Genomic DNA, 22536 nt, shown 5'->3' on the forward strand with positions numbered 1-22536 from the left:
ATTTATGTAAAAATACATTCTTTTTGAAAATAAAAATTTTCATGTCTTCTAATTTTGTCCTGTGAGAATTTCTTAACTTCAAACGTAACTATCTCTGTGGGGTGGGAGGGTGGCCGCCCTGGGGCTTTGTCCCTGGTAGTGGGGGTAGTGTCTGGTGTGCCAGTGTGCCCCACAGGACAGTCCTGGGTTTTTACAGTAACTGTAGGAAAGTCATCTCTTTGTGCTAATTATTCTATGTATTTTGTATTGGTTTTTCCACTCAGGTATAGACCTGTGTGCTAATTTACTGCCAGTGTTAGGCAGGTAGGCACTGATGAGGAGAGGTCCTCCAGAGTCCTGCTACCACCACCGTGCTGGGGAGTATCTTCCACGGTGTGCCTTACAAACTAACAGGAGCTTTCAGATGTGAAGAGCGTGGCGCCCCCAGGTTCCTGTCTCTGCTGCAGGAACTGCCTTGTTCATGGGCTCCTTCTGTTTTTTTAGTACAAATCCCAGACGTTCTACCATGTAAGCAGTGAACGTGTGGTGTCTCAAAATAATTCTCCAGAAGCATTATTACCACAATGCCATTTTCATACCAAAAAAGTTCTCCAACCCTCTGCTCTTTTTTTGTTTGTTTGTTTGAGATGGGGTCTTGCTCTGTTGCCCAGGCTGGAATACAGTGGTGTGATCACGACTCACTGCAGCCTCAACCTCTTGGACATGAGTGATCCTCCCACCTCAGCCTCCTAAGTAGCTGGGACCACAGACACATGATATCATGCCTGTGTAATTCTTTTATTTTTGAGACAGGGTTTAAACTTGCCCGGGCTGGAGTGCAGTGTTGCCATCTCAGCTCACTGCAATCCCATATCCCGGGTTCAAGCAATTCTTGTGCCTCAGCCTTCTGAGTAGCTGGGATTACAGGCCCAGCTATTTTGTGTATTTTTAGTAGTGTCGGGGTTTTGCCATGTTGGCCAGGCAGGCCAGTGAATTTTTAAATTTTTATTTTGCAGAGATAGGGTCTCACTATGGTGCCTAGGCTGATCTCATACTCCTGGCCTCCAGTGATGCACTTCTGCCTCCCAAAGTGCTGGGACTGCAAGCGTGAGCCATTGTACCCAGCCCCGCTACAATTCTTTAATTGAATATCAGATGTTCAGATTTCCCGTTGTCTTAGTATGTTTAAAGAAAGTGTTCCTGTATGTGCACACATTCACGCATATACACACGTCACATGCAGGTGTACACGTGTATATGTGCACGTAGGGCACACCTGCACATGGGTGCACACAAGTACGTGTGTGGAGTGAACGACAGCATGTGTATGTGTATGCAGATGTACCTGCAAGGTATGTGTGCATAGGGTATGGGTGTGTACATGCGCGAATGCATGTATGTGCTTGCACACGTGTATGCCTGTGTATGGAATCGGGATCCAGACAAGGTCTTCATCTGCCTCTGGTTAGTTTACCTTAAGCCTTTTTTTTTTTTGGAGACATCTTGCTCTGTCGCCCAGGCTGGAGTGCAGTGGTGCAACCTCAGCTCACTGCAACCTCCACCTCCCAGGTTTAGGTGATTCTCCTGCCTCAGCCTCCCGAGTAGCTGGGATTACAGGCACCCACCCACCACGCCCGGATAAGTTTTATATTTTTAGCAGAGATGGGGTTTCACCATGTTGCCAGACTGGTCTTGAACTCCTGACCTCAAGTGCTTTGCCTGCCTTGGCCTCCCAAAGTTCTGGGATTACAGGCGTGAGCCACCGAGCCTGGCCCCTCAAGTCTTTTTAAATCGCCAGGTCCTCCCTCTTTTTTCTGTACCATGTATCCGTTGAAACCAGGTCGTTTATCTTGAGGCCTCCTGGTCTGGTTTTGCTGAGTGCGTCTCCGTGGGGCCGTTCAGCATCTTCCGGTCTCCTGTGTTCCCTGTAAGCTGGCAGTGGGGGCAGCAGCAGGCCATGCTCCATGCTTGATTCAGGACACGGCGGGTGGTGCTGGGTGCGTGTTCAAACAGCTGACTCATCAGGAGATTGGCGTTATTTGATAAACATCTTTCCAGTCCTTCCTCAAGTCCTATGTTTAAAAACCTACAGGAGTTTGTGCCCAGGACAGACGTGACGGATGGGGACACACACACAGACCAGGGGAACGCTCTCACCCCCCTTGCCGTTCTCACTCTCTGGGGTGCCTTTCTGGTGGTTTCCATCTATGGGAACCATGCACAGGTGGGGTCCATCTGTGTCATTTAGGAAAACAAGCTGCGTGTCACATCCTGGCACATCCTGCTCTTCAGCCCATGAAGGAAGCTCTCAAAACACTGCGGTGGGGCAAGGTGTTGGCCGTGTGGATTCACCGACCCAGCAAGGAGCTACCTTAGGGTCCAAGATGAGTTCTGAGAAATAGGAGAAAAGAAAGAGTCAGTGAAGAGGAGAATCAGGTATGGTTACCCAGAGGACGGGCGGAGGATGCTGAATCCCAGTAGAGTGATGCCCGCTCCCGGGCTATGGACTGAGATGGCATTTCACGCCCTCATGGGAGACCCTGACCCTGACCACCAAGCCGGACGGGTGCGGGGGAGCAGGTACTGTTAAAGGCGAGATCCACTTGGCAAAGATTTTACATAACTAATGAGGGGGGCCTGTAAGATGTTACAACCACTTGAAAGTACCACACTTACGCAGGCAAACGAATGCTGAGACAAATTGCAAAGATCCAAAACTGGCAAAAGGTCAAAATCCACAGTAATAATCGCATCCCACTGGGCAGGCACATTCAGCTTCCCACAATTTCCAGCTGTGAACAGTGAAGAGCAAAGACTCCTTAGGTCGAGCAGAGGGTGTTTTCCTTACGCCTATTTCAAGGTCTCTCTCAGTCTTTCCTGATAGTCAACTCTTAGGTCAAAAGCTTGGTGAGCACCGGCTGCGATGGCTCACGCCTGTAATCCCAGCACTTTGGGAGGCCGAGGTGGGCGGATCACGAGGTCACGAGATCGAGACCATCCTGGCTAAACGGTGAAACTCCGTCTCTACTAAAAATACGAAAAATTAGCCGGGCATGGTGGCGGGCGCTTCGTAGTCCCAGCTACTCCAAAGGCTGAGGCAGGAGAATCGCTTGAACCCGGGAGGCAGAGGTTGCAGTGAGCCAAGATCTCGCCACTGCACTCCAGCCTGGACGACAGAGCGAGACTCCATCTCAAAACAAAAACAAAAAAAGCTTGGTGAGCAGGCGGGAGGGTTCCCATAAGGCCTTTTGGGGAGGGAAATACCAGAATATAGGGTGACCCCAAGGGTAGGGGCTGCAACAGATGAAGGTCGCTTGGCAGCTTCACTGTTGGGGTGCAGGGGGTGGGGTGGGCCGCGGTTTCCAGCCTCCAGGCTGAGCCCTCACTTGGATCGGCCCACCCCCTCCTAAGGGATGCGGACCAGGCTGTGGCTTTAATGTGGCTGGTGTGCTGACCGCGCAGGCTGAGCCCTGGAGCGGCGCGCACTTGGCCTGCCTGTTCTCCGCATCCCAGGCCTCAGTGCCAGGCCCTCCAGTTCCCGGGGCCTGCGCCTCCCGCAGCCTTGGCTGTCTCAGCAGGTGGCACCGCGTCCTTCCCTGGAGGGGAACTGACACCCTGCAGTTACCCCGACCCTGCCCTCCACGGCTGTTGGCACATCTTCTCCAGAACCCAGGGCTCTCAGCCCCTCCATATTGCCCGCATCCGGCCACCGGCCTCGCCCCGCCGCAGCCCCGAAGGTCTTCCCGCTGCTATCCTTGCCCGCTGGGCTGTTCTCAGCGTGGTCGCCGGATGGATGTCCTTTGAGCTCATTCGGTCCCGTCCCTCCCCTGCGGGAGGTTCTCCAAGGTCTCGCCCTTGCTGAGGGTCGAAGCTCAGGTCCTTGCACAGGTCCGTGGGGCCCCGGGCCAAACGGGCCAACCCCTGACCCCTCTCCCAGCCCCTGGTTCCCCTCCAGCCCCGGGGCCTTGCGGGGCCCTCCCTGCGTCTCAGGGCTCCGAGGTCCTGGCGCCTCCTTGGATCTGGACTTGGGTGTGGACCTCCCCGTCCGCCCTACTCGCTGGAGCCGGTCTCCACGGGGCTGGGGGCGGAGGCTCTGGAATGGCCGGGAACGCGCTCCGGGCGGGCAGCGGCTTCGCTCGGTAGCTTCCGTAACTCCGGGCCGTGCCCAATGCTTAGTTTTCTGTGAATGAATCAATGTCAAGCGGAAACTTCCATCAGACTTTGAACGAGGCCCCGAACGTTTGCGATGCTGGGGACGCGCCCGTCAACCCGCCGAGCCGCCCTGTGCCTGAGGCGGCGACCGGGCCGCCCGCGGGGGACGGGCCCTGCCGGGTGTCGGGACGCGAACACGACCCAGTGCCAAGAAGGGGCGGTGAAGAAGAAGGGAAAAGCCCCACGCAGCGGCGGGACGGCGCACCCGTGCACACGCGCATCCCCAGCCCGCGTCCCGGGGAAAGAAGACGAAAGAAGATAAAACAAAAAAACGCGCCGGGCTTTGCGGTGGCTCACGCCTGTAATCCCTGCACGTTGGGAGGCCGAGGGCGGGCGGATCACCTGAGGTCAGGAGTTCAAGACCAGCCTTGGCCAACATGGCGGAAACCCCGTCTCTGCTAAAAATACAAAAAATGAGCCGGGCGTGGTGGCGCGCGCCTATAATCCCAGCTACTCTGGAGGCTGAGGCAGGAGAATCGCTGGAATCCAGGAGATGCAGGTTGTAGCGAGCCGAGATCGCGCCGTTGCACTCCTGTCTGGGCGATAGCGTAAGACTCCGTTTGAAGAAAAACAGAAAAACCACAAAAAACGATGGTTAGATGCCACGAAGTAGGTGGCAATGCCTTAACCGTATGCGTGTTGTCAGGCCCGAGGGCCTCTTCCATCCTTGTCAAGGGGAGTGCTAACCTTCTCTCCTTTCATACAACACGCCTGTATCCGCGTGAGGCTCCATATTTAAGGACCAAAACTGCATCCACCTTTCGGTGAGGGCGACTTCTTATTCGCTATCCATGGAGGTACATTGACAGAAATGCCAGAGTCCAGTGTGAAACCACAACTGTTCGCATTCAATCGTCTTTATTAGTTTGAACGTGTCAGAAATAAATCTACCATTTTTCGTGCCTTAATATATTCATAAAAGCAGCCAATTAGAAGCTGAGGGGAACAAACGGAAGTCCCGAGCGTCCTTCAGAGAAGTAGATTCCCCCGGAAACAAAACAGGGCGGGCGCGCACCTCCTGCGGGGACACGCTCAGCAGACGGCAGAAGGCGGGAAGGAACAGTCTACGGAAGTGGAAGGTTGGTAACGAATCAGAGAACAAGGATCGGAAGATCAGCTCCACGGACTTCCGGACGCGGCCCTGCCAGGGGAACAGCGGGTGCTCTGGACGCTATGGGGCGCTCGACGCCACTGCGCATGCGCCGCGCCCCCTCCGCCACGTTCTCGCAAACTCTGCGCGGTCTTGGGTGGAGAGAGTTCGAGCCTTAGCATGGCCGAGTGCCCTGGAGCCGGTTTCGGCTCTGGCGTTCGCACATGCCCTCGGCCTCCAGGTTACAACGTCAGTATTGGCGCCTCGGCGCGGTCCGGTCCTGTTCTCGTTCTCCGTTCCGTCGCCCCCCGGGCGGTTCTGGTGCCCCGCAGGCCGGGCCCCTCCCATCGCCTCGGTGGGCAGGGTCCTGCGAGGCTCGGGGACCGGGAACACGCGGCCTTCCTGACAAGGAGCCCGAGGGTCTGCACAGTCTGGGGCACCACCCGGCCTGGCGAGGATCATCGCTGTGCGCGCGATGCACTTTCGTCCTCAACACCTCTGCACATTCATGCACGTGTCCATACATGGTGCACACACGTCCTTACACGTATGTACATATGCATGTCTACACGCGCACGTCTACACGTGCACATGTCTGCACACGTGCACGTCTGCACACGCACACGTCTGCACATGAGTCACACTTGCAAGTGTGGACACACACGCATGCATTGTGGACACACGTTTACACACCTGAATATGTGTATACACATGCAGACATATGTGCCTGCCCACATGGATGTGTGCACAAACAAGCACGGAGGTCCTCAGTGGCCCACTCCTGGTGGCCTTGTGCTGTGGGCTGTGAATGGCCATACTCATTTCTCAGAGCTTTTGGGGTGTGTGTGTTTCCAGTTGTGCATATTAATTAGAAAAACCAAAGCTGAATTTGTAGGTTAAGGCAGGTTCTTAAGTTTCCTTAACTTCGTCTCCCTGGAGACCTGGTGGGCTGGGCTGGGCACTGCTGCAGGAGGCCAGCCCTGAGTCAGGTCTTCTCTAGAAGGTTCAGGGCAAGCCCTGGATTACAAATAGGAAACCAAGTGCATGAGGAAGGCACTGCTCACCCTGCAAAGACGGTCAAGGTGTAGGGCGGGGAGCAGCAGCCTGGAGGTCAGAGCCAGGACCTTGGGGGCTGGGAGTGGTGTGCCTGGCTGGTGATCTTTGGCAGCAGGAGGCCTGGTGTCACCCTGGGGCCCAGACTGTGAAGGACGGGTGGCTTTGGGGCTCTGTGAGTTCCAGGGGGGTCCAAGCATCTGCCCAGCCGGCGTTCTGTGCACTGCCCACCTGCCTGTGTTATCATGAGGATGGGGTTTGCTAAGATGCAGATTCTTGTCTCTTCCCTAGTCTGAGTCCAGTGTCTGTGGTCAGTCCCGGGAATCTGTATTCACTGAAGCCCTTTGGGTCCTGCCTGATATCATAGCAGCCTGTCTTTACTTTGGGTGGAGGTTTGAGGTCTGCACGTCACCGAGGAGACTTACCAGTGGTAACCCAAGAAGAGGGAAGATGGCAAGAGGGTTTTCGCAGGGTTGGGAGAACCAGGCTGGAAGGACCTGGGAGGCCACAGCACCCTCTTGGACTCAGTGCAGAACCTGCGGAAGCAGCCTGCACTGCACGGATGGAGGCTGCTTTGCCCCGTGTCTGCTGGTGCCTCTGAACTCCGCCTCTGACAGACGCCGCCTCTCCTGCTGACCGCTGCATCCCAAGATGTGTGCACCGCTTGCACACAGGGTGTCCCAAAGTGTTTGTTGAACAAAGGCATGATCAGTATTGGTACTGCCCCGAGACTCATGCCCTCAGCCCTGATTCGGGCACATGCTCATGTCAACCGCTGGAAGTCCCTCTGGGGCCCACAGATGTGTCTGGACCAACCAGGGATATAACTCATTGGATCCTAAGTCTCACTTTCCGAGGGCTGTTCTTAGAGTCCCCTGTATGAAATCAGGCTACAGCCAGAGAAAGTTCCAGAAATAAGAAAAGGTGAGATCACCTACTGACCCTCCCATTTTGAGCACATGGAGACTGAGGGAGGGGAGGAACTTGCTCAAGGACACTACACAATTTTTTTTTTTTTTTTTTTTTTTTTTTTGAGACAGAGTCTCGCTCTGTAGCCCAGGCTGGAGTGCAGTGGCGTGATCTCAGCTCACTGCAAGCTCTGCCTCCCGCGTTTAGGCCATTCTCCTGTCTCAGCCTCCCGAGTAGCTGGGACTACAAACGCCCGCCACCTCGCCCGGCTAGTTTTTTGTATTTTTTAGTAGAGACGGGGTTTCACCGTGTTAGCCAGGATGGTCTTGATCTCCTGACCTCGTGATCCGCCCGTCTCAGCCTCCCAAAGTGCTGGGATTACAGGCGTGAGCCACCGCGCCCGGCCTCACAATTTTTTTTTGAGTCGGAGTCTCAGAGCTGGAGAATTCCTCTAACCACGAGGAATTTGAACGCTTATCCTGAATAGTGGAAAATGAACGTCTCATGGAGCTAGGGTCTACCACCACCTGGGGACCCACAGTCAGACGTGGCATAGGGGATGCCCTCCCAGCTCCTGCTCTGTCTCCCAGACTGGAGTGCACTGGTGCCACCTCGGCTCACTGCAACCTCTGTCTCCCGGATTCAAGCGATTCTCTGACCTTAGCCTCCTGAGTAGCTGGGATTACAGGTGCACGCCACCACACCCAGCTAATTCTGTATTTTTAGTAGAGATGGGGCTTCACCATGTTGGCCAGGTTGGTCTCAAACTCCTGACTTCAGGTGATCCACCTGCCTCAGTCTCCCAAAGTGCTGGGATCACAGGCATGAGCCAACATGCCCAGCCCACCCCAGAAGTTATTGCTAGAGTGGTGGGGTAGGGGCCTGGCCCCCAGCTCCCAGTGCTGGACATGGGCAGGGCAGGCGTGGGTTCCCTTCCAGCCCTGGCAAAGCCCTGGGCCATGCATGCTTTTCCCCTCAAGTGTCGAGGCAGGCAGGGCTGCTGCATAGTATACAAGATGCCCCATGGAGATGGAATCTCAGACAAATGAGTCATGTTTTACTGTAAGCACATCGCAAATATTTCATGGGACACGCTTATACTAAAACTTATTCATTGTTTATCTGAGCTTCAAAGGTAATGGCGTGCCCTGTATTTTTAGTTGCTAAATTTGGCAGCCCTAGTAACGGGAGCTTTTGTTATTTGCCCTCAAGCAGCATTGCCTGGCATTGGCTTCAGTGACCAGTTGTCTCTTGAAATGTCCCATGGACAAAAGGGAAGAAAACTGGGAAATAATGTGTTAAACTTGCACAATTCCTTTTTTTTTTTCTTTAAAGAAAAGCCTAGCCGGGCGTGGTGGCTCACACCTGTAATCCCAGCACTTTGGGAGGCCAAGCAGGGTGGATCACAAGGTCAGGAGTTTGAGACTAGCCTGGCCAAATAAAACCCCATTTCTACTAAAAATACAAAAATTAGCCGGGTGTGGTGGTGGGCACCTGTAATCCCAGCTACTCGGCAGGAGAATTGCTTGAACCCAGGAGGGAGGTTGCAGTGAGCTGAGATCACGCTGCTGCACTCCAGCCTGGGCAACAGAGTAAGACACTGTCTCAAAAAAAAAAAAAAAAAAAGAAAAAAAAAGGAGAAAAAAGCCTATTAGCGAACAGTAGGGCTTATGAAAATGAGGCCTGGGGATGTGTCACTTACTCAACAGTCTTGGCAAATGGGATCTCTAGGCTGGTGAGGTTGTGTTCTTTTTTTTTTTTTTTTTTTTTTTTTGGAGATGGAGTCTCGCTCTGTTGCCGAGGGTGGAGTGCAGTAGTGCAATCTCGGCTTGCTGCAACCTCTGCCTCCCAGGTTCAAGCAATTCTCGTGCCTCAGCCTCCAGAGTAGCTGGGATTACAGGCATGTGCCACCATGCCCAGCTAATTGTTTGGGTTTTTTTTTTGTAGAGATGGGATTTCACCATGTTGGCCAGGTTGGTCTCGAACTCCTGACCTCGACTGATCCTCCCGCCTCGGCCTCCCAGAGTGCTGGGATTACAGGCGCGAGCCACTGCGCTTGGCCCTGTACTCTTATTTCCAGGCTCACATGGCTTTGGGGAGCCTGCATTTTCCAGAATGCTGATGATATTTCTGCTCCAGATCTGGGAAAGTGTTAGTGAGTCAGTACTCGGCAGGAGAGAAGGCTGGGGACCGTTTGGGCCCCCACAGGTGGCCGTTCTCCCTGCACAGAAACCCGGCCATGTGGTTGGCTGAGGGGCTGCCTGCTCTTTCTCCAGGCACCCACAAAGAAGGAAGGATGAAGCAAGAGTGGAGTGAGTGCAGGGAGAAACGCTCCTCCTGGCCGCCAGCCCCATCCTGCGGAGTTAGCGATGTGGTGGCGGGATCACAGCTGTCTTTACAGAGAATGTCCCCTGGAGGCACATCTTACTGGCAGCATCTGTGGGCTGCCTGGGATGGGGTGAGGCAGGAATGGGGTCGCCTGGCCCCTGCCCTGCCCACCTCTCTCTCACCTCCACCCACCTGCTGGCTGGTCCCAGAGGCCTTCCTAGGTTCCTGGGAGGCTCTCCGCTGGGAGCCGGGGAAGTATCAGAGCCAAGGCGACATTCCCAGGAATAGCCAGAGGCCCCAAGGACCCACTGCCTCTCGGAACGGAAGGCCTCGGTGACCCAGGACCCTCCTGGGGCCGTCACAAGTCTTTGAGTAACCACTGGGGCCCATAGGGTCAGCTTCAAGGCCACTTCTACTGGCCACCACGCTGACCAGCAGCCTTTCGAATGGGCTGGTCCTTTGGAACTGCCCCTGGCTGGTGGGTGTCCCTGCCTGCCAGCCCCCGTCCTGCTGGTCTTGGCCTGGGTGGTGGGCTGGCCCCAGGGTGGGGTGTTCCTCCTACCCCTGCCTCTGCTTCAATCACCTTTTTTTTTTTTTTTTTTTTTTTTGAGACAGAGTCTCTGTCGCTCAGGCTGGAGTGCAGTGGCGCCATCTTGACCCACTGTGACCTCCTGAGTTCAAACAATTCTCCTGCCTCAGCCTCCCGAATCGCTGGGACGACAGGTGCCCGCCACCACTCCTGGCTAATTTTTGTGTTTTAGTAGAGACGGAGTTTCACCATGTTGCCCAGGGTGGTCTTGAACTCTAGAGCTTAGGCAATCCGCCTGCCTCAGCCTCCCAAAGTGCTGGGATGACAGGCATGAGCCACAGCGCCTGGCTGCTTTGATCAGTTTGGGAGCAGTATTCCAGTGTCAGGCTGCTGTGCCTGGGGGCGTGGGTGTCTGCCCCAGCCAGTCGCCCCTCTTAGGGTGGGACACCCTTTTAGGGCGCAGGGCCAGGCAGTTCCAGCAGCGTCCACCAGGGGGCGGGGCCGCACCGTACCAACCTGCGTCCTGGCCAGGGCTCCCTGCTCTCACCACAGCCCTCTCCACCCAGCTTCTCTGGGCTTACGCAAGGCCCCTAACTGTTCTGTGCCTCAGTGTCTTCCCCTTGAAGGGACTGATCTGCAGAGTGCCCGCTCTGGGGTTGGGCTCATGGTGAGGGCTCGGTGGCAGTCAGCCCTGACTGTCCTGTTTACCCCATGGAGAAACTGAGGCTGGAGTGTCCACAGGACATCGAAGGTGACACCCTCAAGTGCAGCTGGCAACAGGGCCCCAGGAGATGCTGGGAGGTGCCTAGATTTGTGGGGTTCTTGGTGTGCGCCCAGCACGCAGCAGTTCCAGTTGCAGTCCGGACTCTGTCTGGCATTGTTTTTTACAGAAGGTCATGTTTTCTGTGTGATACACAGAATACCTGCTCACTGTAGCGACATTTAAAGGCACACTGAGCTGGGTGCAGTGGCTCATGCCTGTAGTTTCAACTACTCAGGAGGCTGAGATTGGAGGATCACTTGACTCTAGGAGTTCAAGACCAGCAGGGCAACACAGCAAGACCCCATCTGTACAAAAAATTTAAAAATCACCCAGGCGTGGTGACACGCACCTGTGGCCCCAGCTACTCAGGAGGCTGAGGTGGGAGGATTGCTTGAACTTGGGAGGTCGAGGCTGCAGTGAGCTGTGATTATGCCACTGCACTCCAACCTGGGCGACAGAGTGAGACCCCATCTCTAAAAACAAACAACAAACTAAACGACATGGAGAAACAGTACAATAGAAACGAAAAGGAGCCCTAACCTCACCAGTCAGCACGTGACGGGCACCACTGGCGTTTCTATGGAGGAAAGTCGTTGGCATTCCTATGGGTTTCTGTTTCCCATTGGGTCCAGAGTGTGGAGCCGCTCAGGGAGGCCCTGGACGGCAAGGGAAGGACGCAGCATGTGTTTTTGTGTGTTTGAAGGTTTCCTGGGAGTGGAAGACTCTGTCAGTGATGTGCAGGGGGAGCGGGAGGGTCCAGATAAGGCTCTTCCGGTGCTGTGTATCGATGGCCCAGAGGGTTTAAAATGGGATGTTTCCCCGTGTGCAGATGCCTTCCCCGTCACGTCCTGGGTTCCTGAGGACGAGCCACTTCGCCCGAAGTACACAGTTACTGTGGTTTCTTTTTGCCGCCCCACCCCCCCGCCCGCAGCACTATTAAGAAATGGATATTGGCCTTGAAGTAGATGGTGTCTTAGGAAGGAGAAAAAGCATTTCCCTTCCCAGTGCCTGTGGTGACCTCTGGGCAGGGTGGTAGCCGCCCTGCCTGGCAGGCCCAGGACTCCCTGGGGCTCTCCGATTCTGCAGGGATGCCCCCCATGGCCTCCCGGTCAAGCCTGCTCAAGGGCTGCCGTCCCCTGCTTCTGCAGAGAGGGTGATGACCGTCTAGGGGGAGAAGGCCTCTTCTCAGGGCTCAAGGGCTTCTATTAATAAAGTGACTGCTGACCCCGGACGTACGGGAGGGAGGAGGGGACGGAACGTTCCCAGGGTTGGCGTTTGGCCGGAGACCCTTCTTGCCTGACCCAGCTGGCCTCCTGAGCACTCCAGTTCTGCCCTGGCCCCCGAGGCTCCGATGGGCCGGAAGCTCTGCGTGGACCAAGCTCTGGGGCTCCCCTTCCTCAGGGACGTAAATATCCCTGGACTGGCTCCCTGTGAGCATCCTGAGGGCCTGAAAGAAGAAGGGACGGAGCCTCGGGCCTACGGGACCAGGCGGGATTCAGACACAGGCCGTCCACCCTCCAGGAACTGGCTCACAGCCGTTCTGGAAACTTCTCAGGCTGCCCACGGTCCGGCTCCGCCTCTAGATCCCAGAGGCAGCCTGCAAGAGGGTTCTTGCTGTAATTCTCTCTCGTTCAGTTGTTCCCACGGGTGTCTGTGGATATGGGCTGGGGACAGGCGAGAGGACAAGTCCTCTCCACCGTCAGAAGCCCAGCCTGTGCCGCAGAGACAGGAGGATGTGGTGCAGGCCAGTGAGCCCAGCTTGTGTGTCTCGGTTTAGCCACTCACAGACCCCCGCGCAGTTCTCTGGGGCTGAGGTCCTCGGTACCCCAGGAGGGGAGGCAGGCCATTGTAACAAGTCATTCTGAGGACAGCAAGGCTGGCGAGAGGTGGCCACTGCTGTTGCCTGGACGGACAGGTGAGAAACCCAGGGCACAGAGAGGCCACCTGCCGGCCCCAGGCCACACAGGGGCTGCGGAATGACTTTGGGATAACTCCACACACACCAGGGCAGTCCCTACTTACGAGAACTCTGCAGCAACCCTGAGTTCGGGTTTTAGGAAGAAATGGAGGCCAGGCTTTGGGGATGGGTGGCGCCAACAGGAAGGGGCTTTTCTGGTCTGAGAGGCCGAGTGGGGCTGGGGTCTTCGGGAGGGAGGCCAGGGCCTGCTCGGTCATCGCTGTGCCAAGGAAGAAGGCACTCCAGGCGGGGACCTGGCCTAGGCAGAGGCCCCGGGAGGGCTGCTGGTGAGGCTGGGGGTTGGGGTTGGAGTAGGAGGTTGAACCTTCTTGGGATTGGCCCAAAAGATGTCACAGCACCAAAGTGTGGGCCAGCCTCAGGGTTCCCTCCAGGTGACATTTCAGTGCCAGGTGACATTTCAGTGCCCCAGCAGACACCACCTGGGAGACCTGGTGGCCCCGCGAGGCCCTAGCGCACACTGGCTGGGAGAGGCTGCCTGTTCTCCCCGCGGTAAGGCCGACAGGCTGGGGGAGTCCCGTGGGCCTGGGGTCGCTTTGGCGGGTGCCTTCCCCTGCCTGGGCATTTGGGCCGTCCCAGAGGCTGCAGGGATTTAACTCAGGGGTGGGTGCTGGTCTCCGTGGTTGGAGCCCTGAGACCCTCTGGCCAGAGGAAGAGCCCAGCATTCCCGGCACCCACAAGAGGACCGGAATAGCCCGTCTTGAATCGTACCCACAGCCTTCAAGCCCCACGCCCGCCTCCCATGCCCGCCTCCCATGCCCCACGCCCCACACCTGCCTCCCACGCCCCTCGCCTGCTTTCACGCCCCTCGCCTGCTTTCACGCCCTGCACCTGCCTCCCATGCCCTGTACCTGCCTCCCATGCCCCTTGCCTGCCTCCCGCACCCCTCGCCTGCTTTCACGCCCTGCACCTGCCTCCCATGCCCTGCACCTGCCTCCCATGCCCTGTACCTGCCTCCCATGCCCCTCGCCTGCCTCCCGCACCCCTCGCCTGCCTCCCATGCCCCACACCCCGCGCCCTGCGCCTGCCTTCCACGCCCCTCGCCTGCCTCCCACGTCCCACGCCCTGCGCCTGCCTCCCACGCCCCACGCCCCTCGCCTGCCTCCCGCGCCCCTCGCCTGCCTCCCGCGCCCCTCGCCTGCCTCCCGCGCCCCTCGCCTGCCTCCCATGCCCTGTACCTGCCTCCCACGCACTGTACCTGTGCACCACGCCGTGAGCTCTGGGGCTGGGGAGCCCTGGGGAGGCTGAGGCACTTACAGAAGCTTTCCTGGGGCACCAGAGCTCGGTGAGGCTGAAGATAAGTTGGTTTAAAAATTGCCGCCAGACAGAGCACGCCGAGGCACGGGTGGTGCCAGCTTTGTCCTCCCTCGGGCCTGCCAGTCAAGACCCCTGCCTTCTGAGTGCCCGCTGTGCATGGGCTGGAACCAGGTGTCCACGTACATGATGTCTGGCCCCTGGGGGCTGCGTCTTGCTTCCTCTTTGGGACTGAAGAGAAAGCCGAAGTTCAGAGAGGACCCCCAGCTAGTAGGGAAGAGAGAAGGAATTTGAAGGCAGCTCTGTGTAACTGCAGAGCTCAGGCTAGCCCCTGCTGTCTATCAGAGAAGTGGGGTGCTGACTGATGTCTGCTGGGAGCCACAGCCCCCTCATCCCCATGGCTGAAGATGTTTGGGAAATTCTGTTCGCATCTCTCCAGGGAAACTCTGAGAAGTCCTGCATGCAATAAATCTGCAGCCCCCTTTGCCCAGCCAGTGCTCCCCAAACTTCTGCCACCACGGAGCAGCACCCACAACCCCTGACCCGTGGTCTAGGGCTCTGCAGACACAAGCTTTGGAAAAGCGCTGCCCTTTAGAGAGCTGGGGGCAGGACATGAGCTTGTGGGAGTGGGAGGCAGACTCGTAGCTCTCCTCTGCCCGCGGGGTCCATCCCACACAGGGAGTGGATGGTCCCTGGAGGTCTGGTATGGAACTGGGCTGCTGTGAGTGGTTGCAGTCAGGCTGTCTAGACGCCCTGGTATCCCAGGGCCACCCATTCCCTTCTCTGCTCCTGTTTTCTCCACTGTAAATGACCAGAGAAGCCGTGGCTGCTTGGTAGGGCTGTTGGGGGATGCCACCGCCTGGTGCAGGGAGGCCCTTGACCGTTGGCAGCTGTTGGGGGCTCAGGCTTGCTGGTCTGAGAGGTCTGAGTAGGGCGGGATCCTTAGGGGAGGGAGGTCTCCTTGCTGGGGGAGGGGAGTGTCCTGCTCTGCACTAGTCCCTGGTGAGAAGGCCGTTCCCAACAGGCACGTGGCCCGGCCCTGTTGGAGCTTCGGGCTGGCGGGGTGGAAGACCAGCTCTAAGCAGATGATTTCTGGATTTGAGCCATGCGGGTTCTGGGAGCTGGGGAAACTCATTTAGGGGTGGGCAGAGCTCATTCCTGAGGAAACAGCATGGAGGATGAGTTAGAGTTTGCCAGGGAAGACGGGAAGGAGAGGGCTCTGGTAAGAAGAGACAGCCCTGCAAAGGCCCTGGGGCCGGGAAGAGCAAGCCCTCCCCAAGGACGACAAGGAGGGGGTGGAGCCCAGGAGGGGGCGGAGCCCGGGAGGAGGAAGGTGATGGGGTCAGATTCCACAGGACCCAGCTTCCTCCCTGCCCTGAGAGGTGGTTTGGGCAGAGGCGGGCAGCATGGAGGAGGTGGCCCAGGGAGTCCCTGTGGTTGTCCGGGTGGAGTGTGGGACTGGCCTGCCCCGGTCTGGCCCCGGGCCCCTGGGTGCTGCCGTCTGGAGGGTGCTGTCTCTGGGCCTTGTCCCGGGGGGGTGGCCAGCCCAGATCCTCTGCAAACAGCTCGTCCCTCCCGGCTGCCCCCATTCCCCAATGGTCCCCACTGTAGGAGATGCTGCCTTGGAGAGGGGCAGGAAGTGCCACTGTCTTGGAAATATGACTGGTCTGGAGGTGCACGCTGGATGGCCCTGCCCATGCAGGGTCTGTCACAGTGCCGGGTTCTGAGGGGCTGGGGGGGCCCAGGGTGGGCTTAAGGACCCTGCGTGGTGGGTGACAGAGCAGGAGGCGCTCTAAGAGCTGTCCTTGGTGAGGGAGGCATGGAGGTCACTGGAGGGGGCTCCCGTTAGCCCTTCCTGCTGTGAGGGGCGCGGCGTCCACTTGGGGGCAGCTCTGTCCCAGCTCCCACCTGGAGTCAGGGCAGGCACTTTGCCCAAGATCATAGGAGGGTCGGGGTTGGTGTCGTCTTTCAGGCCACGGGCCCAGGCCCCAACAGTGAGGACACTGCCCAAAGCACCTTGACCCTGACCCAGGATCCTGGCCTTGCCCTGTGGCTCCGGCAGCCTCTGCTATTTCTGGTCCTGCTGAGCTGGGGTGGCTCATGGCCGCCTCTCCCTGCAGGTGCCACAGTTGCTGGCTGCAGAGGGGACCCCTACTCCAGAAGTGCAGGGCGCCCGAGCACCTCCTGTCAGCTGGCCTCGGGCTAAATGCTGGGGATGCAGTGTGAACCCTAAATAAAGGCAGGAAGGGCCCTGGCGCTGCCCCACGGAGCTCTGAATCCAGTGTGGTCGGCTCACAGCGGTGTCAGGGACACAGACACGGGGGTCCTGCTAACTAAGGCTGGGTCCCGCTTGGTCCCTGGGAACAAGGAAAGCTCTCTCTGTGGGTGTCCAGTGGCTGCTGTGACAAATAAGCACATGCTGGGAGGTGTGAGACGACAGAGGAAGATTCTCTCCTAGTGCTGGGGGCCGAAGAATCGGGGCGTCTCGGGGCCCGGCTCCCCCAGAGGCTCCAGGGCAGGGTCCTGCCTGCTGCTTCGGACTTCTAGAGGCTCCAGGTGTTCCCTGGCTTGTGGCCACATCGTTCCCATCTCTACCTCTGTCTTCACACAAGCCTCCTCTTCCCCCATGTCGCTCCACTACTGCCTGTGTCTCTCCTCTGCCTGGTGTCTCTCCTCTCTCTCCCGTGTCTCTCCCGTGTCTCTCCCCCTCCCCCCATGTCTCTCATCTCCCCCCGTGTCTCTCCTCCCCCCCGTGTCTCTCCTCCCCCCGTGTCTCTCCTCCCCCCGTGTCTCTCCTCCTCCCCCCGTGTCTCTCCTCCTCCCCCCGTGTCTCTCCTCCTCCCCCCGTGTCTCTCCTCTCCCCCCATGTCTCTCATCTCCCCCCGTGTCTCTCCTCCCCCCCGTGTCTCTCCTCCCCCCGTGTCTCTCCTCCCCCCCCGTGTCTCTCCTCCTCCCCCCGTGTCTCTCCTCCTCCCCCCGTGTCTCTCCTCCTCCCCGTCTCTCCTCTCCCCATGTCTCTCCTCTCCCCCCGTGTCTCTCCTCCTCCCCCCGTGTCTCTCCTCCTCCCCCCGTGTCTCTCCTCCTCCCCGTCTCTCCTCTCCCCATGTCTCTCCTCTCCCCCCGTGTCTCTCCTCCTCCTCCGTGTCTCTCCTCCTCCCCCCCATGTCTCTCTTCCTCCCCCCGTGTCTCTCCTCCTCCCCCGTGTCTCTCCTCTCCCCCCGTGTCTCTCCTCCTCCCCCCGTGTCTCTCCTCTCCCCCCGTGTCTCTCCTCTCCCCCCGTGTCTCTCCTCCTCCCCCCCGTGTCTCTCCTCCTCCCCCCGTGTCTCTCCTCCTCCCCCCCGTGTCTCTCCTCCTCCCCCCGTGTCTCTCCTCCTCCCCCGTGTCTCTCCTCTCCCCCCCGTGTCTCTCCTCCTCCCCCCGTGTCTCTCCTCCTCTCCCCCCGTGTCTCTCCTCCTCCCCCCGTGTCTCTCCTCTCCCCCCATGTCTCTCCTCCCCCCGTGTCTCTCCTCCTCCCGTGTCTCTCCTCTCCCCGTGTCTCTCCTCTCCCCCCGTGTTTCTCCTCCTCCCCCCCGTGTCTCTCCTCCTCCCCCCGTGTCTCTCCTCCTCCCCCCCGTGTCTCTCCTCCTCCCCCCGTGTCTCTCCTCCTCCCCCGTGTCTCTCCTCTCCCCCCCGTGTCTCTCCTCCTCCCCCCGTGTCTCTCCTCCTCCCCCCGTGTCTCTCCTCCTCCCCCGTGTCTCTCCTCTCCCCTCCGTGTCTCTCCTCTCCCCCCGTGTCTCTCCTCCCCCCGTGTCTCTCCTCCCCCCCCGTGTCTCTCCTTCCCCTGTGTCTCTCCTCTGTGTGTCTCCTAAGGACAGTTGTCATTGGATTTAGGGCCACGTGGACAATCCTGACAATCTTCTCCCCAGTAACTTAGCCACATCTGGGAAGACCCCCTTTCTAAAGAAGTTTCCAGTCACAGGCTCCAGGGGCCACCGTCAGCCCACGACGCTCTCCAAGCCTCGGTTTCCACATCTGTGGAATGGGGATGCGGTGAAGCCTGTCGGGCCAAGCAGTGCGGTGGAGTAATGGCACCGTGACTTCTGTCACCCCCTCTTCTGTGCCAGCCCAGACCCTCCTCCTTTGCCACCCAAGGTGAAGCCAGGTGCCCAAGCTGGATGTGGTCGCCCCACCCTTTGCAGGGCCCTGAGGCGGCGCCCACTGCTGAGGCCCCACTCCTGCCCTGGCCAGGCCTACCATGCCATCCAGAGGGCACAAGCAGGGGGCCTCATGGCAAAGGTGGCACCGAGGGGCTTCAAGTTCACAGCTGAGGGATGGCAGGGGAGAAGAAGAGGGCTCCAGGTGGGGGCAGCGGGAGTGAAGGTGAGAGAGGAGGCCTGCCCGGGCCTGGCATGGATGCCCACCAGGCGTGGGGGTTGCCGTGTGTGCTCTGCCCACCGGTGGGTGAAGGGCAAAGCACACTTCTGTGCCAGGGCATCTCCATAGGCCCACGGTGTGCCTGGCCTCTGGGGAGACTGAGATGACCCAGCCAGCCGCAGCCGAAGGCCCCGCCAGGTGGGGCAACTGCCTAAGCAGTGACCCTCCCAATGCCCCCTTCAGTTTGGTGCCACTGGCCCCATTTCAGATGAAGCAGCGTTTCCTTAGAGAGGCACATGCACCCCCAGTGTCTCCCAGTCAGGCCCTTCTCTCTGCGTGGGGTCCGTGGTGAAGACGGGAAAGGCGGGGGCTGGCAGCCAGGTCACGGCTTTCCACACGCACAGTGCCTTGGCCCAGAAGATCCTGCCATCCGGCCCTTCTCGTTAGCAAACAGGCCCGCAGCCCCTCCGCTACCGCCAGTCCGTGTGGCTGCCCGGCTCCCTGCAGGGCGCCCTCGCTGGCTAACGGATACCTGCGTGCTCTCATTTCTTCCTGCCCGGGTCTCCTATGTATTTAGCCTGCAGTAACCCCTGCTGTTGCCTCTGCTCAGCTGGGAGCTCGTCCTCCGTGCTTGGCCCTGTGACCTTGGGATTCTAGTCCCTGTGTTCCTCTGTCTTTCCAGGCTGCTGTCCAGGGTGGGCCCGAGGGACCCATGGTTCAGGCTGCAGTGTGGACTGAGCACCCGGGGCCGGTGCTGCTGAGTGTTGAGCTCTCTCCCCTGCTTCCTGTTTCCTCCCCCTGTAAATCGGGGTGACCTTGCTTCTCTTGAGGGGTCAGGCTAGGAGCAGACAAGGCCCTGTGTGCACAGTCTGAGTGACATCGACACACACTGTGGGTGCTGGAGAAGTCCAGAGGAGGTGATCTGCGGGCGTGGGCTCCTGGAGGGGCCGGGTGCGTGCCGTGGACAGTTTTGTCTGAGCTGAGAGCACGTTTCAGGTTTCTAGGGAGGCCAGGAAGCCCTCAGGAGGGGCCATCCGGATGTCCCACAGTGGGAAGAGGTGGCATGGCCGGGCATGGCTTCTAGAAGGAGTCTGGGGGTGAGCATGTGAACAGCTCAGGAAACCGCAGAGCGCGGGAAGCGCCCGAACAGGTGTCAGCGGGAGTTCTGGGGAGTCTTCCCCAAAGACGTGAGGCTCAGCTTCGACCTGAAGGACAAGAAGGAGCTGGTGACACAGAGATCTGGAGAAGGGGAATTCCAGATGCCGGGGCCAACACATGCAAAGGCCCTGCGGTGGGAACGAACCAGTCCTTGGTGGATGAGCCTAGGAACAGGAAAGGAGGGCTTCGGAGCTCAGAGATGCCTCCTTGTGCAGATGGCTCCCCATCCCAGCCTTGAGGAAGCGGCCCTGCCAAGCCTGTCTTCCTCCGTGATCCTTGCGGGTGACCCTTCCTACCCTGGCCTTGTCCTCTGCCCACCTCAGCCGATGGCTTCCTTGGGCACTTGATTATTGTCGCCTTTACCCCTCACTCTCCCCAGTACCAAGCAAGTCCCCCAACCCTCACATTCCCAGCCCCCGATGTCTGCAATCCCACCTTAACCCCACACCTGTCGACGCCCCAACTTTCAGCGTCTCTCACACCCTCTCACCTCACACCCCGAAATCCCCAGAGCTGGATGAGCCTCACCCCCGTGGTGTCCTCTCCGCGGCTGTCCCTCTTGGCAGCTGCCCACTTCCGCTGTGTCCCTGGGCAGTGAGCTCCCATCCCACCCCGTGCCCCTCTGGCCGTCCTGCCTTTCCCTGGCTCATCTCACATAGAAACCTCTGGGGGCACGATGCCCTCACAGCCCCCACTCCCTCCCCGTTCACCCACAAATCTCCTTCACTCCAGCTCAACTCCCCCTCCCCTGGGGGCCCCGTGACCTCCGCATGGGGGTGCGTCTCCTCCTGAGCGTGGCCTCTTCACCCTTCCTTCCCTCTCGAGGCCTCTGGGTGCCCCTCTCCACCGTCCCTTCTCCGTCCCTGCTGGGCTGCCCTGTTTTTCCACCGGGGTGTCTGCAGCTCAACGTGTCCCATGCCCAAGTCCAATGGCCCCTTGTCCACCGCCCAGGCCAGCTCCCCTGCTCTGTCCGAGGTGCTCAGGCCCCAAATCTCGGATCCTGGCTGGCTTCTTTCACTCACATCTGCCCGTATCCATGAGGAATCCCTGCCAGCTCCTCCCTGCAGGCCCAGCATCCACCTTCTTCCTCAGCATGCACCTACGTGCCAGGGTCTCTTCCTGGTCTCCCGTGGCTGCCCTGGTCCCGGCCTAGGTCCCGGCTGCCTATCCACCAGGCAGCCAGCCCAGGTCAGAGCCTGGAGCTCCTCTGCCCCAGCCAGCCAGGGCTCAGCAAACCCCGGATCCTGCCTGGCTTCTGAGGCCCTGTGAGGCTGGCGCCGTCCCTTGGGCCTCTGCTGCCTCCTGCCTCTTCCCTGGATGGTCGAGTGGGCTCCACTCTGTGATGGCCCCTGCCCTCCTCAGCCCGGGCAATGCTAAGGGCATCGCACGCCTACTCCGCCCTCACTTCTCTCTCCACACCTGCAAGGCCTTCCCTGGCTGGCCTTGACCTCCCTGTGTCCCATCGGCCCCCTGTTCTTCACAGTGGGGACGGGTCCCCATGTGCACAGCCATCTCTGTGCCCCGGTCTCCTCCTGGCCCGCAGCCTCCTTGAGGGCCGGCTGTTCACGGTGGAATTCTGGGGCTGCAGCAGGGCCTGGTTCAGGGCAGCAGCCCACGGGAGCGTGGGGACTGGGGTTGGGAGGAGAGGAAGTAAAGAGAGAGGGAGGCAGAGTTCCCCATCAGAGAGAGCAGCGAGAGGGGGTGAGGTGGCCTCCCTCTGCCCCTGGACTGTGTAGGAGGGCAAGTCCCCCAGAATGGCAGGTCCCCAGGAGTGGCAGGTCCCCCGGAGTGGCAGGGACTTAGCAGTGTGCACTGCCCACTGTGCCGCCTGCAGGACCCACAGAGTTTGGAGGTCACTGGGCACACATGCCCAGGCAGCGCTGAGGGTGGACATCCTCTTGCTTTCGGGGGCCTCCCCGAGGTGGCCTGTCTTCGCCTGTGAGGTGGGCACGGCATGCGCACCAGTTGCCACCTGCCCACGGGTCCTGCTGCAGTTGGGCCCAGCTGGAGAGGCGTGCAGGACGCGGGATCCCTGTGCCAGGACCTGAAGGTTAAACAGCAGATCATCAGGTGACACAGGGTGGCCTTGATTTCAAAGGCCACTGCCTGGAACTGAGATGGTGACAGGGCACCGGCCCGGGATGGCCCCGGTCACAGCCACACTCCAATTTTGCCCTCTGAGGCCGTGGGTGGGGTCAGGTGTCACCACCCTGGTTCTAGGTGAGAGCTGCAGCCAGGGGTGGAGTTACTCATTCAGGAAACTGCTGCTGTTTTTGCAGACGGGACTCCCGGGCACCGACCACCGCTCCCTTCCCAGCTCTGCAAGGAATTGTTGAAAAGCAGTAACGTTTAGTGTTTTATCATCATCAGGAAAGTGAAATGGATTCGTTACTCAAAATATAGAAGAACAGGCCAGGCGTGGGGGCTCATGCCTGTAATCTCAGCACTTTCGGAGGCAGAGGCGGGCAAATCCCTTGAGCCCAGGAATTCGACACCGCCCTGGGTAACATGATGAAACCCCATCTCTACTGAAATAAAACAAAATGAGCCAAATGTGGTGGCGTCTGAGGTCCCAGGTACTCTGGAGGCTGAGGCAGGAGGATGGCTTGAGCCTGGGAGGTCGAGGCTGCAGTGAGCTGTGATTGTGCCACTGCATTCCAGCCTGGGCGACAGAGTGAGAGTGAGACTCTGTCTTTAAAAAAAAAGAGAAAAGAAAACACAAAGAAAACTTAGAGGAATAGAAAAGTAAAAAAGAAAATCAATTGGACCAACTCCGTCATATTTTGTAGTAAATTTTTGCTGCTGTTTTTCCCTGTGTGGTGTGTGGTGTGTGGTGTGTGGTGCGTGCTGTGTGGTGTGTGGTGTGTGGTGTGTACTGTGTGGTGTGTGCTGTGTGCTGTGTGGTGTGTGGTGTGTGCTGTGTGGCGTGTGCT

General features: G+C 58.8%; 1 non-coding gene across 1 annotated transcript; it reads right to left on the reverse strand.

Annotated features, from left to right (window-relative positions):
* Positions 1–4774: 4774 nt before the first annotated feature.
* LOC119620212 (U6atac minor spliceosomal RNA) lies at positions 4775–4900 on the reverse strand. Its single transcript, XR_005236688.1, has one exon. It is a non-coding gene; the product is annotated as a U6atac minor spliceosomal RNA (small nuclear RNA).
* Between the last annotated feature and the right edge of the window lie 17636 nt (positions 4901–22536).

The sequence above is a fragment of the Chlorocebus sabaeus genome, chromosome 12 (assembly GCF_047675955.1).
Source record: "Chlorocebus sabaeus isolate Y175 chromosome 12, mChlSab1.0.hap1, whole genome shotgun sequence".
In the NCBI taxonomy this organism is placed as follows: Eukaryota; Metazoa; Chordata; class Mammalia; order Primates; family Cercopithecidae; genus Chlorocebus; species Chlorocebus sabaeus.